Source organism: Sander vitreus, chromosome 13 (genome assembly GCF_031162955.1).
Source record: "Sander vitreus isolate 19-12246 chromosome 13, sanVit1, whole genome shotgun sequence".
NCBI classification, from domain to species: Eukaryota; Metazoa; Chordata; class Actinopteri; order Perciformes; family Percidae; genus Sander; species Sander vitreus.
Genome location: NC_135867.1, coordinates 14346685 through 14363662, shown reverse-complemented (window position 1 = coordinate 14363662; position 16978 = coordinate 14346685).

Genomic DNA, 16978 nt, shown 5'->3' with positions numbered 1-16978 from the left:
ATCCTAGAAGATGAACAACAGGCAAACACGGAAATCATGAAAATAATTAAGTGAATTTGGCCATCTCTTGTATTAAAAAGTTTTTCCTACAAGGTTAGTCATGCCAGCAAGAGTTTTCAAAACAGTTATTGTAATCTCTATGCTTCTTCAAACTGCTTTCCAATGTTGGGCAAGTAATTCATCACAAAATTAACTTTCAAAATATATAATAAATAAAAATAACAATCATCTTTTTTATCTATATTTCCAGCATTTTTTGCCAGAACCTTCCAGAACCTTCTCATGATGCTTCATTTTGTATTCATTATTTACATTATCCCAATAAGAACATTTGATTAGACAATATGGATCCATCACAGTAAAAAGAACAAAAATATGAAATAGCATGATGTTTACACCTTCTCCAAAACAGATGTAGCCAAATGACTTCCAAAAGGTAAATAACTGTTACCAGCATCTCAGATTTACTAAAGATGGGTAAAAACTAACTTGTCCCACCCAGTCAACAACCTACAGTTCAATCCACCATAAAGTCATTCACATAAACAACGATCACCCTTTGGACCTGTTTATATAAAGACCCCCCCCCCCCCCACACAGTAATGGAGCCAGTTGCATCATTAACAGACTATAAAATGTGGAAGTTACTGATAAAAAGCAATATCTATGTTGCTTTTGGCTCACTGACGTACAGCATATTTGACTGATGAGTCTAACATATATTTTAGTTGCAGATATCACACAAAAAAAAAAACACCTCAATATTCAAGCAGTACAAATACATAGCATCCACTCCATTCTCAAAGGTCCAACATTTAGCAGCTTTTAATAACGCTAACCTCTGCTTTACTTTCTGCACCGTGGAGTCAGTTCAATCATCTGGGAGAGATCAAAAGCTCCTCAAGGTTTATGATTTCATTCGATTTCGCCATCTTCATCACTGGACATGATTCAGTACGGGGCCCCTTTACCGGCCCCTGCACATGTGCACACAAGTCACACGCACGTGTGAACACGGTGATTATTTTTCCATCCATAACGCTCAATCTGTCTTCCAGTCGGGACATGGAGAACGTCACTGTAGCACAGACAGCTCTCTGGAGAAATCATTCGAATGCACACATGCATGTTACACGCATTCAAATCCACATACACACACATAATGATGTTTAGATTTAGATGATGGATTAGTGATGTCTAATGCATTCTTGTTTCTGATATCTGATTCTTGTAATCCGGCAGGTTCTTTATTTTTCTTAAGAAGCTGGTTGGACGGTAGTTCTCCTAGCAGGTTAATTAGCTTCACACTGAGAAGTCCCTGATCTCGCTCTGAGTAAGTGTTAAACAACAATGACTATATGAGAATATATGAGTTACCACAGGCTATAAGACAACGGTTTGTGTTTAAACCTAAAAAATAATGTCTGGCTGTGGTAGGAGTCAAACATTCACTTATAAAAACAACAACTTAAAAGCTTATTGTAAGGTTACAAAAATGTGAAAGTTGGTCAGACAGACGGCTCTCACAAGACCATTTAAAGAAAAGCAATCTGTGCAGGTTGTTTTTTTGTACTATAATCTTCACAGACAACATTGACCTCTGTGACCAACACTTCCTGGCTAACAAAGAGCATACACAGGAAGAGGAAAGGGCATGTCTGCTGTGCGTCATTCCACATGGGAATAACATTTTCTCTTACTGGTAAAATTCCACTTTGTTGAAACACTTAAATCACCTAACTGTATCCTTTTAGAAAATACTGAAGGCCAAATGTAAAACTCTGTAGCTTTCCAGCTGTCAGACCTGATCAAACCATAAACTTTGCATTATACGTACATTGCACACATTTGTATACAATAGTAACTTGTGTGGATTGTTACATCTACTGTACTGATTGCTTTGCATTCAGCATTTTTTTCCCCACTGTTTGAAGTTGAGGGTCCTTGTGAAGTTGTCTTTACATCTATAATATGGCAATATTTTATTCATGGGCTTTTACAGTTGTTTTTTTTCGATTGCAAAACGAGCACAACTGAAGCCACATGTGCAAAACTCAAACTACAGTCTGCACAGCAGCAGTTCATGTGGACCAAACTCTAGTTCATTTTTCATTGCTTGAACAGTTTTAAAAACTCTACACACTTATGCCATCACTTTAACCACAACCTGCACAACACTGTGGATTTACAGCACTTTGTTCAAATGCTAACACACTGCTGTCAAAACTGTTAACCACACATTCAAAACAGAATAAATTTCAGTCTGGTGAATATCAAACACTGCTAATTGCAATTTTAGCTGAAAGCCTAAGCAGGTGTCTTGTTTTAGACTATGTTATGTTAGTGAACATAAACGGTATTTATATAGAGAAAGCTCAGAAAGTCTTTTTTTGTATACAAACACCAAATAAGAATTAAACAATTATACACTGTACTGTTTGAGAGAAACAGGTAAAAGAGCAAAGATACCAAAATGTCCAGGTAAGATGTCTGAGGTTACATACACATCTGGAATCTTGCTCGGTTACCTCCCCTTTCTCTGCTTTGCCCGCATAGAGAATTTGGCCCACCCATGAAAGAGAGACATCATGGCTTTCAAACGAGCAAAGTGGCAGTTGGTCAAGGCCACACCCCCACCCTTCACCTTGCCCCCCCCCCCCTCTCCTCCTCAATAGCTACAGACACAGAAATGGCACATACTAAGGAAAGCTCATTGTAGGACTGGCTCTAGTGGCTGTAATTCTGCACCAAGGCTGAATTTCGGAAAAGAGACTTCAGATACAGTATTAGGGGACCACTAAGGTCTATATAAAAGCATCCAAAGAGCACCATGTCATGGGACTTTTAAAGAAACTATTGAGTAGTGTGAAGTCACTTCAATTGTTCAAACTGTAAAGATGAGAAAGTTTGTAATTTCTGTATTGGTGTTTGGTGCTAGTGTTTTTACTCTCAGTGTGTTCTGAGTGACAGTGTGTATTCTCTCGAGGAGAATTGTTTATAGTGTTTGGTTGCACTGAGCCTGTTTTGAGACATGTGTTAAGAGTTGTGTTGTTTGGAATGAGTTTTGCAGATGTGAACTGTTTAGTTCAGGTGACTGTTGGTAATGCAGACAGTAGTTTGAGTTTTGCATATGTGGCTTCAGCTGTGTCGTTTAGCAATCCAAAAAAAACTGTAACGTGCTGCATAAGCTCTCTGTGTTTCTTATGACATAACAGACTTTGTACTGTTCAGAGTTCGACCCAAAGTATGTGAGAGGGCATGCACTCTTACCATAGGGATACCTGGTAACCATTTCCTGGGCTTACAGCCTGAAAAAAGACTAATTGTATTTTGTTTACTATATATAACATACACAGAAAAAGAGAATGACAGCATCATAAACAACCATTTATGACACAAACCAACAAACAAAACTCCCCATACGACTTTGCACAATGGGAATCTGGACAACACATTAACTGGCTAAAAATCATGTATGTTGTGTATGAGATAAAAGGGGTACTCGTGCAGAACACAGAACAGTTCAGTCACACCTAGTTCAAAGATCTCCGTAACTTCTAATGGCTTAATGTTGACACTGGAGAGTCTTTTGTGAATATCCATAAACAGTAAAAAGGTTAAGGTTACAGTGTGATGTAAGCAGTGTTGGGCAAGTTACTTTTAAAAAGTAATTAGTTACAGTTACTAGTTACTTCTTCCAAAAAGTAACTAAATTAGTTATATAGTTACAAATTATCAAAGTAACTAGTTACTTCAGAAAGTAACTATTGCATTACTTTCAAGTACATTTTTAAATGCTCAAATGTGACCCCACCTCCACCTACCCCTCTTTAATGGAACCTCAAAATACATGTGCATGTTCAATTATTTATGATAAATCTGAATATTATAATGAAATGGACACTTAATACAATACATTATTAACAGAAACAATGTACACAAATCTAAACTATTTTAATATTGCTGTGGGACAAAGTGAGACTAGCCTTAAATCAAATGCCATGTATGTAGATATTATGTTTATATAGTGGATCGATACAAATAACACAAGACCTCAACAGGCCACCCGCCCAACTCTACCTCTGATTGGCGAACCATGACATTTTACTCAATCTCAGCCAATCGTCAGCATTTATGCGCTTGCGTCGTGCACTGCCATAACCAAGGAAGAACAGTAAAAAAAAATATTTGCCTCTCGGCTCAGACTCAGAGATCTAGTTGGTCTGATGAAAAAAACAGCTTCAAATATAGTAACGCGCCGCATTTTTTTGGCAGTAACGGTAACGGCGTTATTAAGATGGGAAGAGTAATCATTTAGATTACTCGTTACTGAAAAAAGTAACGCCGTTAGTAACACCGTTATTTATAACGCCGTTATTCCCATCACTGGATGTAAGCAGTCAAAAGATCGACTCACCACACACACACACACACACACACACACACACACACACACACACACACACACAGACACATACACACACACACACATATACACCAAAACCGCCACCACTAACCCACACTAGGCAGCAAAAGCATATCTTTAATTGTAGTGTTTTAAAAAGTAAAATAAACAAAGGATTTATTCAAATGAGTCAATTCATGTAATGACTAATTGATATGGATTAGTTGGAGAGATAAAATGTAATGACTTTGACCCCTGACTTTCTAGCACCACCTTCTAGTCAAAATTTCAATTTGTCCAATACTTTGGTTTATGACCAAATACAAATCTAATGACATTCCCATCGGTCTCACCTGTTCTTTGTGTTTAGTGCTAATTAGCAAATGTTAGCATGCTAACATGATAAACTAAGATGGTGTACATGGTATCAACCTGATAATACAAACTGATAATACCAGCCTCTTAGCATTGCCATTGTGGGCATGTTAGCATTTAGCTCAAAGCACAGCATCACAGTGCTGCTAGTATGGCTGTAGATTCTTTGTTTTAATACGGTTCCAGCAAAGACTCTCTCCAAATACTAGACAGATGAGCTGCTGAGTAGTTTAACATAGAGCCAGTCTGAGAAACATATAATTTACTACATTACCTATGCTCTGTACTCGCCCACCTTCAAATCCCACTCAGGATCACTTTAAACTGCAATTACATCCCCAGGGCCCAGACTCAGACCTGTTCCTCCCACCCCAAGTGTTGTACATACAGTGTCATAGCCTGGACACCAGTCCAACGCCTTTTAACTTTCCAGCCCAAAACTAGAGCCAAATATCTGTCTCCCACTCAAAAGGAGTCGCAACTCCCTCCTGAGAGTACTATAAATCCCCTGTAACCACAGACCCAATACGTCACATGGAATGTGCTAAAGGATATCAATGTATTTGTTCTCAAATTATTTTCCAGACAGTCCACACAACCTCCCACACTACAGAAAGCCAGTGCAGTTTTTATTCTTTTTTTAAAATGTTTTTTATATATAGGCCATAGTACAGTTAGTCTGTATTCACACAACTTTGATATCAAACTAAAGTCTACATTATTTCTAAATAATACGGTCTTATCACTACCATATCACATTAGTGATGTGCTTTAGAAACAGCAATACAAGTCAAGGAAGTTCATCATGATTGTACAAAATTACTTTGAAATTGCTGGATTGTAAAGCAAATTTGGAAAAACAATTTGCAATATCAAGGCATTGATGCTGGTCTGCCTCACAAAATGACAGCAAATGGATTCAGTCCTCTACTAGAAAAGAGAGGGGAATCTGCCTTGTCTTCATTTTTGGTTCCACTGTGAGTTCCTGTTATGATAAGAGCTTTATTTTAATGGAAAACAGTTAAAAAGTGTGTAAAAAAGTATTACACACCTCCCTGCCTTACTCTGTGTGTATGTGGGCAAGCACTGGTGCATTCATTCATGCCAGTGTTTACCTCAACCATACATAGTCCAATGTGTGACTATTATTTTGCTGTAAGTCAGTAAGGAAAAGCAAAGAAAGATAAATTCCAAAATCATGTCTACTTCAATTTAATCATAGTCAATGAAATCCATGTTGCGTCTCATACAGCCGGCTTTCATTTCTGTTTTGTCTGTTTTTAGAGGCCCACCAGTTCAGGAAACAGAAAAAAAGCTTCTTACATAAGTGACCCACAACTAATAGAAATAATCATATTTCTCTGTCATATTCACGTTCAAACACACATGCATGTACACACTGTAATATAAGAGCATCACATACAATAATTGTGAAATTTGAGGTAAAGCATATAGAGTACAGACTCAATCTGACAGACAAAGGAGTGAGCTGAATTTATTTCCAGGGGGAGTGCTGCTTTAGGGGCTGTGATTGACACTTACTTTTTCCTGGACAGAGACCAGACAGAGGAAACGCCACCTTATCTTATCCACAGTAAGTACTTTTACTCAACTTGAAACAACTTGCATCAACATTACTAATAAGGGAGCAGAGTTTTTCCTACATTGCAGCATTATTCTCTTTTTGTTGTCAATAAATGTCACACACACACACACACACACACACACACACACACACACACACACACACACACACACACATATTATCTCTCTTAAAGCTCTGACAGTATCTCTAAAGCTGCCTTAATCTCTGGCTTTTCCTTCCTGTTTGACCCATTGTTCTAATACACTGGCCTCTATTAGTGCGAGAATTCATTGAGGTTTCTAGTCATCTATCAAATTACCAAGGCCAGTTTATGTGGTCAGTTAGTCTGAATCAGCAGCCAACAGAGTAAAAAATGCATGAAATCCCCCTGATCTGCTGTTTCTGAAATACTATTCTGTCTGCACACAGAATAATCAGACATCGACGCTCCATTCCAACAAGCATCGCCAGTGATGTCATTGAACAGATGCACGCACACGATAATGCACAACCCTGCCCTTGCTCTGTCATTTGAGACTTACCTTCTTTCTCAGTTTTTCCAGCATCCCATCTACTTGACAGTTTGTTGAGTGATTGTATGGTAAGGAATGCACAATAATCCCCCCTGATTGTGATAAAAGCAACTGATTGACAGCTCTTTTTAGGTGTCTCCAGAGGGCTGGTTTAAAACGCCTGACACACGCTGAGGATCTAAAACATTCTTGCAAAATCAGGAGAGCAGCATCAACTTAAACCTGCGCCCACACTCAGCACCATCTGTGCTGATATCTGATACATACCTGTGATGATACCAAAAGCAACAGGTTTTCACCTTTATCTCAGGCTTCACCTTATGGATATAGCAGCATAATGTACAAGCTGGTTAGGGCTCTTTAATACACCACCTTCACCATTTTCATCACTGCATCTTGTAACTGTCAATCTAATTCTGGTGAGGTGCCAACTGGCTACTGGCCAATACACTAAACAATCTACCTTTGTTCTGATGACAGACACATTCATACCTCCAGGACTGTGTTTAGAGAAGCAGTGACAGAATGTGCAAGCTTATTTTTCCTGTGGAGGATTGATAGATGTGATGCAGCATGAATCAAAACACTTGTTGCAGACATCGAGCGCATAACAGATGATCATTGTGTTTTTATTATTTTTCAAATCATTCATACTTTCCTACTGTTCAGGATGTTTTACTGACAGGAAAGTGTGAATGTAACTGTTTCATTCCTTTCATCTGCATTACAACACTCAACCCTGACCCTGATGCAATCTATAAGCTCTTTCACTGACCTTACTCCTCTGATAATAATAGCCTGTGTGTGACACATATGGTTTTTTTTTATTAGACAGAGCTGGCTGATAAATCCCACGTGCAGCTTGTGTAATAATATGATGATGTTTAAAATTGCAGTTGATCTTTTGAAATATTTTAATGCACAGATGTTTGCTGATAAATCTTAGACTCTTCTTGTTGAAGTCAGAGCTTTAGCTCAAAGCTGCCTGTTCACAGAAACATTAAGTGACAACATTTTGAAAAATATGAACATCAATGTAAGTATGTATGTTTGTTGCTTAAATAGGTTAGTTAGGTTTTTGTGTGTGTGTGTGTGTGTGTGTGTGTGTGTGTGTGTGTGTGTGTGTGTGTGTGTGTGTGTGTGTGTGTGTTTGTTTGTTTTTTTCATTTTTCCTTTGCTGTTCAGTGGAAATCTACTTTCTCCAAATTGGTGACTTTAATTTTTTACGATAAACGGAACTGTTCCTTTATGGGTTGAGAAAATTATCCTATTTCTTAATAAAACCATTAAAAACCTTTTGGATTATTTGGAGAGAAACAAATTGACATTTGTATATACATGGTTTTCACAGGACATTGACAAAACATTTTATTTTTATTTTATGCTTTAATTGATCAATTGATATCAATTATTCTCTCATTTGGGTATTAATTTGTTGAGTGCACACATCTTAACAAGTTTAAAAATATCAGATTGTATATGTACAATTCACTCAATATCTAAAATGACTGTGTAAACTACAGAGAGACATCACTGTGCCTAAACTTAACCTTAACCTAAAAATATGACTTGGATAAAATGACTTCTGTATGCCTAAAATATTTATAGTTTACTGTTTCTCACATGTTGACATCCTATCAGTTACTCATAGTGTTTTTAGTGATAATACATACTACTACATGAAGAATTGAAGGCATTAATCATCAAACATTTAAATGTAACATATTACAACATAACATATTATATTTGAGTTCACTTAACACACAAGCAGTGTTAATGATAATTGTGTATGTTGAGGTACATAATAAGCAGTTGTAGAGTTTGCGTTGACAGATTAAGAGATGATGTCTCCTTAACAGATTGGAAACACGACATAATGTTTGGGGCTGAGTCATAGCTTTCATCAGACAGGCTAAAGGCTTTATTTATTTCCAGTAATGTCAGTGCTGGATACTGTCTTGTGCAGTGTAGCAAGTTACCAGCATGACAAACAGGGACCACATTCAGTAAAAACCAGATGGAAAAATGTAGTGAATCGTTCCTAAAGCTGAGTACACATTAAAAAAACATCTGTATAGATTTGCGCTAATATTTACAAAACATTACACATGTAAAAAGAAAAAAGAAAAAAACGTTTCACTAAATCCACACTAACTCATTTAAGGCAGAAAAGCACTTCTGATTGGAGATGCAACACACTTTAGAACAAAAAGCACCATACTTTTTGGTCTCAGCTGGTTGGGTATATAAATTCATGTCAGTGGTTACATATCTGGACAGTGCCTTAAATTGTAGTGTGCATCAAATTTTACGTGCAGAATACATTTTCATCAATGCTGTGCACTATGCATTTTCAAAAAGCATTCTAAACTTTTTAAACAACATAATTTACTGGTGTGATCAGTGGTGGTCTTCAGTAAAATGACTTTGATTTTAAATGGGGTGTTGCTGAAATATATGAACAGCTAATTCCTCATCAGCAGCTGCAGGTGCAAAGAAGCGACTGAGGAGTCTGTGTTTCTTAGAGAAGATGGAAGCCAACAGTGAGAGTGCAGTGACAGGGGCCGCAGTACAAAGGGAACTAAACATCTGGATTGTAGCTACATGTACATGTACTGCATTCAACCGAATTAAATCCCTGTTCTTATTTTCTTCTTCTGACAGAGTCGTGGATGCATGTAAAACAATTTGTATTTATTTAGTGTTACTGGTAAATTTGATCATATCAACTGTGGCATATACTGATTTACAAATACTCTGCTTGGGATAATAATTTGTGTCTGTTGTGATTTTCCTACATACAAATTTGAATACCTCATTAGAAAATCTTGTAATTGCATCTACTCTTTCTCAGAAATACTGCTCGTACGTACACATGTTAAACTCAGATTTGAGAAGAGCACAGAGTAACTTTCCCTCTTCAGAAGATGTGTAAAAACAGTCTTCAAAGCACGTTTCACAAAACGTGGTTTAAATTTTGGCCAGTGGGGTGGTGGTGGTGGGGGGGGGGGCGTACTAGTTAAGCAGTATCCAAGCATCAAATTTGATTTAAAAAACACTCCATTGTGCTGGCTTTCTGCCTATATCCCAGAATACACTTTTTTTTTACCTTCCTGGGTTTTTTCTTTTTTTCTTGAGAATCTGTCGGGCAATTGCTTACTGCCTTCTTTTTCTCTCATTCATTCGAAGATTGACTCCCATTGGATACATTAGTGATTGGTTATGTGAAGAAAGGGGGCCACAGCTCACAAGGCCAGAATAGACCGGCCCGGACCAGACTTCAACTGCTGGGCACGCTTAGCATCATGACTCATTCATTCTGAATAATGAAGCAAAGGGAACCAAAAGTCTACATCTACATCTACATCTGGAGAGCAACCAAAGCATGTGGCCAGGTCTGATGTTATATTTTCAGCATTCTTACCTTACTGATTTAAGTATTCCGTTTAAAAGCATAGTTATACAAAGCTGACCCCACTTATAGTGGTAAGAATATCCACGTAAAACTTACTTCTAAGGGGGGTAGTGACAAACGACTTTTAAATGACTCACATCTTGAACTTTAGACAGTTTAGGTGATTTAGTGAAAGGTAATGTTTCTTAGCGTAAACACTTAAATCTCGGTGCGGTATATAAAACACCAGCTCTGATTTAAGGGTACTGACAAATTACTTTTAAATTAGTCGTAAATGACAACTTTACAGACTCTAGGTGATTGAGTAAAAACACAACATTGTTACAAACATGGTAATAAATGTTAATTAACCAAAGATGCACCGGCGAGTCCAAGCGATGTTTGAAAATACTCCTACTCAAAAAGCAACATTTATTTACTATTTTATACATATATTACACTATTCACTGTTGTGAACCCAAAACTTTTGTAAACTCATTTCAAGCACCACAAGAGATTTGTGAAATAGTTCTGCTTTAGGTCCAAATGATCCCTTTATACATTGCTCTGGAACATTTTTTGGCATAGCTACACAGAAAGCTGAGTTTGTTCTGAACATGTTGATACAAAACACATGGGGATCAGGTTATATGCAAATACCTTTATAAGAAGAATTTAAGAAGATGTCTAAAAATGCCCTCAGACTAGGGTTAAAAGTGCCATTTCACTATAATCACAAAGAAAGGCATGCAGTATTCACTAACCCCAGCCGGTGTCTAGCAATGCAGATCATTTTGGTTTATCTGCTAAAGTTATGAAACATTTCTTGGTTAGGGCAAACTGGTCAGCACTTAGCGGTAGACAGTTTTCATTGGAACTACTTTCTACCACTGTTGACAAAGAGGTCTGGGGATTATCCAAAATAACGAGGACATTGTTTGTGGAAAGAAACTTAGCTGTTGAATTGTTCAAACTATGAGCATGGATAAACACCATTGGAGATAAATTGAGTGAACTGACCCTTTTTTTATTTGTTGTTGATCCATGTTGAAACATGATGTCCCATTTCCAAATGACATATTGGTAAACCACAGTTCATGCAGTACATTCATCCTCGTTAACATCTAATGACCTTTAACCAGTACAATACAAAGTAAGATCATCCCTGTTTGAGCTCTGACATCCTACCAGCTCCGAGCAACCAAACACTGAAAATGACCATTTATGAGCTTTACAAGCAAATATGTACATGCCAGAAATCATACATCCATGTCACACTGGGTTTTGTTGCAGGTATGTGGCCACGGTCATGACATTTTTGGCTAGTGAGGTTATGTGACAGCGGAGGTAAAGTGTATGTGAGGGGTTCAAAGTTTATTTATTGTGCAAACAGAGCTTTCTTATTACTAAAGCATGTTTTCACTATTTGATGTAGTGAGCTGCACCACACACAAAGTAAACAGATGTGAGACACACACGCAAACACACTTAATTGATCAGCTTACTGCTTTTATCGCTTTCTCGATTATTATTTGTTTATTGCTTCGCGTTTTCTTTCCTTCTTCTGCGCCCATGAATGTTTCTTTTCTCAAATCAAAATGCCATCGCTTTAATTAAACTTGTGATGAAACGTGTAATGGTATGGTGGCAAAGCCTCCCAACAGCCAACTAGAGCTATACCAATTGTGACTTTAAAACAGTGATGGGCTTGCTTTTATAAACCTAAGCACACAGACGCCTGCAGGATACATTCATGTCTGAGCCAGCACCCTCTTAAACACAAACCTGAGGATTTAAGTTTGGCAACACTAAGAGAGAGCAAGAGCTTGAATGCTAATGGAGTGTCATTGAGTTGACGTGCGTGCACGCATGTGTGCATGCTTGTGTTCAAAGCTGTGTCTACTTATTTGAATGGCAATCAACCCGTCATAACTCCTTATAATTCACTTTTCAACCCACAACAGCAACATCACACACCACATGGTGTGTCTCACTGACAGCACTTTGCAGTGTGCCAATTTTTTTGGCAAACTGTAAACCAACATAAACCAGATGAGAAACAATTAAAAGTCAAACTGGGAAGAAGCTGGTTGAAGTGCTGAGTATAGAGATCAGAAAAGCCCTGACTTCAGCTCATTGTAGTTTTGTGAAGTTGCAAACCAGAAAATTAACCACATCACTGTATTCACCAGTCAATAATAATTATGTATAATTATAATTTTCTTGCCAAATTATCATTACTTTGTTATGGTTCACACATAAAAATACATTTTATTTCTATGAGTTCACATAATAATAATTCCTCAACTGTGAATTTTGCTCTCAGTAGAACAGTCAGTGTTGTCTTTAGCTCAGGAAGACATCACCATTCCACTTTTTACAACCATTTATGGATTTATCCAGACCAGCGAAGTGGTTTTGCAAAACCACCATTCATTATGTCAGAAATCATCATCCATAATGCCCAACTGTCCGTAAACAAGAAAGTTGGTCTTCCCAGCACTGTTCTGTATGTGACCCTGATGTCTATGGAGGGAGTAACCAAAAAAGACATATTTCTCCTTTGCGGGGATTAGTGGAGCACCACAAAATTAAGCTTATGCAACAAACAGCGCCAAAGCATACAGCTTTTTAATTTCAATTAGAAACTGCTTTGGATGTTTATTCTTGTTCCTCCAAGGTGAATTGTGATTTTTTTTATCCCTGCTGCCACTCGCTTTCTGGCACTTATCACTGGATCCCACTGTACAAGGTTATGCGAGACAATGGAGCAGTATGAACATGTCAGCCCCTGAGAACCAGGCCAGGGCAGAGTATAGGCTCACTGAGATTCTTTTACTGCTGCCTCCTCTTGATACTATTACTCACAGGCTTTTTTAAGATGAAACAGAAGGGAGGAAACCATAAGTCATTTCTCTGTCATCTCGTTCACATCGCCTCAGTCTATTCACATGTTCACTGCTTTTATTCTGTCTTTATTGATCTAGTCATGATAAAATTCTGTGTTTCCACCATTACATTCACTCTGTCACGCGCCAACAAATGTCAGTGAAGTTTACTGATTTTAAAGTTGTAAAAGCACTGGTATCGGATCAGTACTCTGCATCGGCAGAGTTTTGTCAGAATCGATATTGGGAGAGAACAAATTCTGTGCATCCCTAGTCTCCACTCTTCATCTCTTGATATTGACCTTTATTACGTCAGCAATTCAGCAAGATTGACCAATTGAATCTCTGCTTTTTGCAAAAATGAAAAAAACTAATCTCAGAAGAAGAGGCTATTGGGGAAATGTAGCTCTGTGATTGCATCAAGGTTTCACTGGCCAGCTAAAGTGGCCTTGACATTCCTCAATGCTGTTATTTGAGACCTTATTCTTAAATGAACTACTGTTGCTGTTGTTTTGTCCTATTTTTGTGAGCTTACTGTATGTTTTGAATGGAAACCCTTTTTCTGTAATTTGACTGGAGAGTAAATGTGCAGCATTTCCCTGTCAAACATGATTTTCATCAACGGAACAGACACAATGCTGATGCCAGGATCAAACCTTTACAGCTCCTTGGTAAATGTATTAGTTACTTTCCAACACTGAATAAGCTTTTGTTTGATCAATGATCGGACTGGAATTGCAGTTCTGTATAGAAATGTATGCAGGACCGATTTCTGAGTTGACACTTTTGAGGCCATCATTGTCTTTATTGCAACAAATAACAAATGCATGTAAACAAGAGCAACATCTTGAGCTCATTCAAACTTACCTTACCAAACTTACTAAGCCTTACATGTTCCACTGGGGGCAAAGGGTAAGCTATAACCTGCTCATTTACCCTTGAAATGCAGTCATAACAGACTGAACATGCGTGTGTGGACAGGCCATGGGGATGCATTCATGCATGAGTGTCATTCCATCATTTTAACACTTTTCTCTGAGGGACTTTTTATTATCGTGATTAAAGGAGTTAGAGAGCAACACTAATGCCAAACACATTTAAAAAATACCGGCAATTTTCCTTCCACATTGCCATCACGCAGGGATAAGCCCAGCCCAACGTAAATAATAATAATAATAAATAATAAAATAATTGATTTATGGTCACGTAAGACTTGGCTCAGTCTGATTTTGACAGTGTGGTTCCATGATCAGCTGGCTTTTACCCTGGCATTTATAGTATGGTTTTGTCTCACATTGATTAGGGGTATTTGGGTTAACATAACACAGCCTAAGCCAAGGAATATAGAATGATTAAATTTCCTTTTCATTTCAAAATGAAAATTTAGTCTAAATTACAGACTCAAAAACAGCTTTTCCCTCTACATAAATGTCACATATTTGGTAACCAGATACCATAAATGTATGTGTGTATGTGTATAATACCATGACTGTATCTCAAAACAATGTTGTCTTAACCTACTTTACGTTCTCAATTTGACCCATTACAGAGCAGTAAATCAGCAAGTTAGCAGTAGTATTGGACACGACATGAAAGCAACAATTTTATGACTACAGGGTCAAAACAGTGATTTCACAGAACAGCGAGTTATGATGTTTGGGTGGGAGGAAAGGCTGGGCTTCTAGCAGCCGCAGGCAGCTGTAGAGCAATCTCACAACAAGATCTGACCTACATCATGTCTGACGGAGGAAACACTAAAGTCTCCAGCTGTCTGGATGTTTGACAGGCATTGAAGGTCCTACCAGCTTTATCAAGGGTTCTTATATAACCTTCAACCTTGAACTGGTTTGCCAACACATGATTTGTGAAGTTTCTTAGACCTCAGTGTTTCTCAAACATTACCTCTGTGTTGCCGGCAGGGGCGTCGGACTGAGGGGAAAAAGAGGAGTGAGTACCCAGGGCCCTCATGTGAGGAGGGCCCAAAAAGATGCTAGAATGAATAGCTGTGGATGCGGGGAGGGGCCCATAGAAAATGCCTTTCTACAGGTCCCAGAACTTTGCGTATGCCCCTGGTTGCCTGAGTGAACATTATATGATTTTTTAATGTATTTATTTTTTGATCACATCCTTTTCTAGGAATTGTGTTTTAATAAAATCTTTTCTGTTTTTTTAATAGTTTTAGTTTTTCATATATTATTATTTAACACGTCTCTAATCAAGCCATTGTTCTTTTGTTATTGTACAGAAGGTGAAGTTTAAATCTACTAACTGTTTTGGGTTTTTTTCTTGGCCACTTGGGGGCAGCAGAAACAAGTTGTAAACACGACATTGACATACTAACACTTTTTACTGTAAATTGATATGGCAAACTAGTTAGGAAACAGTTGCTTATGTACACATGAAGAAATTACAGAGCAACTATAGCATTAATATGAAATAGAAATAGGAAATATATGAAATATTTTACCTGCTAGTTGTTCACCAGTTAGTTGCTAATTGTGCCTGTTGCTGCTAATGCTGAGCAGGGAGTGTACAGCAGGATTTTTACAGCTATTTTGCTGAAAACAGTTGCCAGCTGTGACCAAAAAAACGACGCTACAACAGCAGCAATACTTGCAACAACTGTTTTAATATCAATCCCAATACAATTTACAAAAATGCATTTTACCGTAATAAAACAACACATTCAAACAGCTAGTGGATTTCACTGTGAGAACACTGCTATAGGAGGAGAGTGCTGAGGAAAGTCTTGCACAAAAAACATCTTCACTTCTTACTCTATGATCACCTTGTGTGGATTTGGAATATCTGTGAATAGTAAAGGAATTTAATGTTACACAGTCACCACATTGACCTCAGCAGAATATAACTTCCCTGCACCATGCATGCTTTGTGGGGCAGGAAAAGACAGAGACAAAGGTATAAAGTAAGTTGCAGTTTATTCAACATGCTGAAACAGGATATTTAAAGTTAGTGTTACAGTGAGTCACTTACTGTAAGGCTGGGTTAACTTCTTTTACACAAACAATGGAAACTGGCACATACAGGACGGGGTATGAAAAAGGGCATCTCAGAGATATAAAACGCGGTACAAAGAAGTTCATGAACATTTGAAAATCCTGAGGTTGAAAGAATCACTTCTTGAAACATCAACTACAATAAGTTTAAAAGGTACATTTGCCTATGATGACTAAAGATTTTTAAATGTTAACACGCTTTTTTTATTCTCAGAAACCTATAGCATTGTTTTTAGTTTACTCAAAAAAACAGTGTTCATCGTTGAACCATCCAGAAGCTGAAATCATGTCAAAATTAAAGCAACTTAATCTGCTAGGAATTCAGCAGGCATTTCAATAAACGTTTCAACCTATAGGCAACTAAATCAAAGGAATCTAAATATTTCAATCCTGCCAAATGTTGAACCATAAACTAAAACAAGTCTCAGAAATGCCTCAAGTCAGCAGGCCCAACCACTGTCAGTTGCTTTAACTCTATGGAACCATTTAGTCTGTATGTGTTTTGGCAACCTTGCAACATTTTTGACAGTACGGATTGAATTTTGAAAGACATTTAGAATAACACCATTTAGCAATTTGTGCCATGATATAGTTGTGCAGATATGTAAGCCCCTTGTTCTGCATGGGGTTCTGCAGTGTCTGCCAGGCTGCTGTTCAGCCAAATAACTTTGTATAATCAATGGATTTTTTTACTTCTTTCGTTCTGAACCTATACCTTTAAAGATGCTAATGATAATCTAAGTTTTCTGGACCTTATTACAATACCTTCTGTGAGGCAAAT